The following is a 3,126-nucleotide window of genomic DNA, read 5'->3' as shown; positions in this document are numbered from 1 at the left end:
GAGGGGCACCAGCAAAGGTGTGTCTCATCACCTTTGGAGAAGGAAGAAATGGGAAGGCAAAAGCCCACCTCACTCCTAGGGCTTCGGAGACAGTGCCGTGATGTGACAATGAGAACAAAACACCCAGTTCAGTGTTAGCACAGGGCTGCCTCATAGGCCCACGGAGGGGAGAGTAACAGAAACAAAGAGTACGAGTGTGGGTCCAACAAACATTTTCTAAGTGTCTGTTAGCGTTGGATGATGTTCCAAGTGCAAGGGATATAAAAAAACGAGTAACAAGATTTTAGAAGTTTCTTCTCTAGTAATGAGACCCATGAACAAGTGAAATGCAATCTTACGTGAGTCTTAGAGATTTACACAGAGTTTGATTCAGTTTAGAAGAGGGATTGGTCGGTCAGTCCTGGGAAGAGGTGGGAAGCTTCATAGTGGGAGTGCCTCTTGGGCTGAGTCTGAAAAGCAGTTAGGTTCTGACACATGGATGGGGAGACAGAGTAATTGAGGGAGGGGAGGTGTCATGGGAAAGGCCCCGAGGCGTGAAATGTCATGGAATATCTTAGGAAATGCACTGCTGTGTAACTGAATCATTATGTGCAGCAAGGGATGATGATGGGATATAGTGATGAACTTGGAGAGAAGCTAGTTCATAGAGGGCCTGGGAAGCCATACTGGGGGTCAGAATTTGGTCCTCTAAACCCCACTGACCAATATGGTAGCTACTAGCCACATGAGAGTATAGAGCATTTGAAATGTGGCTAGAGTGACTAAGCAATTTAATGTTTAATTTTAGTTCATTTAAACTTAAAAACGGATTCAATTCCGTTACTGGGAAACTTTTAAGTGTGTTTGGAACAACGTGGGTAAGTACATGTGTTCTTTCAACTCCATTGTAAATTGTCTGCAATCTAAATATAAATCAAGCATTTCCAAGGAAAATTTGACATCTGGAATTGAGATACATAAATGTAAAAATATACACCAGATTTCAGAGATTGGCATGCAAAAAGAATGTAAAATATATCATTAATGATTTTTATATTGGTGACAGATTGCAATATTTTTGATATATTGGGTTCAGTAACTGTTCAAATTAATTTCACTTTTTTTTAACTTTTAAAATTTTCCAGGAGCCACATAAAAAGATTACATATGTGGCCCACACTATATTTTTAGTAGGCAGTGCTGCTTAAGCATTGGGGGAACATTGGAGAATTTTATGTAGGGCAGAGACATGGTCAGATTTGCATTTAGAGGGAACATTCTGGTAAGAAAGGGGAGGATAGCATGGAGGGATTTAAGAGTAGAGAAAGTCTTCAAACATTATTGCACTTTAACTTTCATAATTTGACAATGCATTCATGGAACAATGTGCAGACAACTCAATTTAACAGACAAATAACACTTTTAAGCAGACATGACTGTCCTAAATTGTTTATTAGGTAAGATTTTTTACAAATATTACTTATATTAGCGGTAACGGTGGAGCTGGAGAGTATTGTGTCTTCTCCATGCCGCGCGGTGAGAACCACCAATAGTGTGGTGGAACTTGTGACCTTTTCCAAGGCCACGGCTCTTGCGGCCTGCAGATGTCAGCCCTCTCATCTCCCTGTGCTTGTGGACTGGTTTGGTGATCCACTGGGTGTCAGGATTTCTTCTGATAGCTTTATGGAATGGATCAATGAGGATGACCTCAAAGAATTTGCACGTGGAATCTTCGCCAACCCAGTAAGAATTCAAGACTCTCAGAGCCCCACAGTGGCGCCCAGCTCTCTCCTCTGCAATAGACTGAAGGCTTCGGGCAAACTTTAGCTGGTTAACACCATGATGGACAGGCTTGCCGTTGGTAGCACCCTTAGGAACTGGGCGTTTGCGGCCACCACGATGCACACGAATCCAATATATGACATAACCTTGCTTGGCCTTGTACCCCAGCCTGCGTGCTTTATCGGGCGGGGTTGGGCGGGGAGCCCTGTGGAGCGCAGAGAGCTGGCGGTACTGCCAGCAGCGCACCCTGAGAAGAAAGCGCATTACATCGGACCGCTGCTTCCTCCATAGTTCCTGGATGTACTTGTAAGCGCCCATCTTGGCCTACCTTTGAGCTGATGGCTGCTGCCGGACGGAAAAAAAAAAAGCTGCACTTGTCATTTTTAACTGTATGTTCCTGTGTTCGATCACAGTGACCCAGGCTTAAGGAACAGATTCATAGGGCTTTAAAGTCTAAACAAAGGTTAGCAATGCTCCACCACTGACATGACAGAAGTTAAGGAAAGTTTTTTATTTATGAATTTGATCATTAATAAGATAGTCTTGGCTGACCAGCAGAATCTTCCTAAGCTTTAGCTTTGTTGTTTGTCTATAAAACTGGGATACTGATACCTCTCTCACAGAGTGTCTTGGGGAAGGGAATAATGCGTGTTAAGCACAGCACCCAGCTGACACACAGGAGCATCTCAGGAAGGATAATTATCATCATTGCTGGGAGACCACCTTCCAGGTGAGGCAACTTCGCTAACTAATCCTTCATGGATAGAAACTCATTTCACGTGGAATCTCACCCAATGCAGAGAGAGCCGTTTCGAGTCAACAACAGCAATGAGCATTTCAGGATTGTAATTATTGCAGTTTTAAAGTTCAGAGGGAAGGAAAACCAGTTCTTTAGAGCAAATGTGTGTTGTCCATTGTCACACTGTGTTTTTACAACAAATGAAATGAAATGGAAAGTAGCCTTCCTCTGCACCAGGCGGGCTGGACATATTATCCCATTTAATCTATCAACATAATATCTTTAAATAAGTCTCCAGTGAATGGCTCCACGTGTCTCCTAGCAGGAGGAAGAGGAACTGGGGCCCTGTGGTCCCAGCACACTGCCGAGGCAATCAAAAGCTGGGTCCCTGCAGGTGGCTCGTTGTCATTATTCAGAGCAGCAGATGGGTGTCTACAGTCTGACCTGTCTGACAGGCGGGCCACACCTGTGTAGACAAGTGCAGCCTTTCTTTTGGTCATTTAAGCCATTTTCCCCATCTCCCTCTCCTGTTCTCATTTTCTCTGGGAGCCATAGCACTTCCTTTGATTCGCCTGCTGTGTCTCCTCACACAAAACCCTTCGTCTGAGACAGAAAGCCGTCCTCAT

The 3,126-nt window shown here is 44.0% G+C and overlaps 1 pseudogene; it reads right to left on the bottom strand.

Annotated features, from left to right (window-relative positions):
• Positions 1 to 1,412: 1,412 nt before the first annotated feature.
• On the bottom strand, positions 1,413 to 2,110 carry LOC114198894 (large ribosomal subunit protein eL15 pseudogene; annotated as a pseudogene).
• Positions 2,111 to 3,126: the final 1,016 nt, after the last annotated feature.

Source organism: Eumetopias jubatus, unplaced genomic scaffold (assembly GCF_037043125.1).
Source record: "Eumetopias jubatus isolate StellerSeaLion01/CBP00866 unplaced genomic scaffold, mEumJub1_p1.0 scaffold_10, whole genome shotgun sequence".
Taxonomy (NCBI): Eukaryota; Metazoa; Chordata; class Mammalia; order Carnivora; family Otariidae; genus Eumetopias; species Eumetopias jubatus.
Note: the sequence above shows the minus strand (reverse complement) of the source record. Positions and strands in the feature narration are given on the sequence as shown.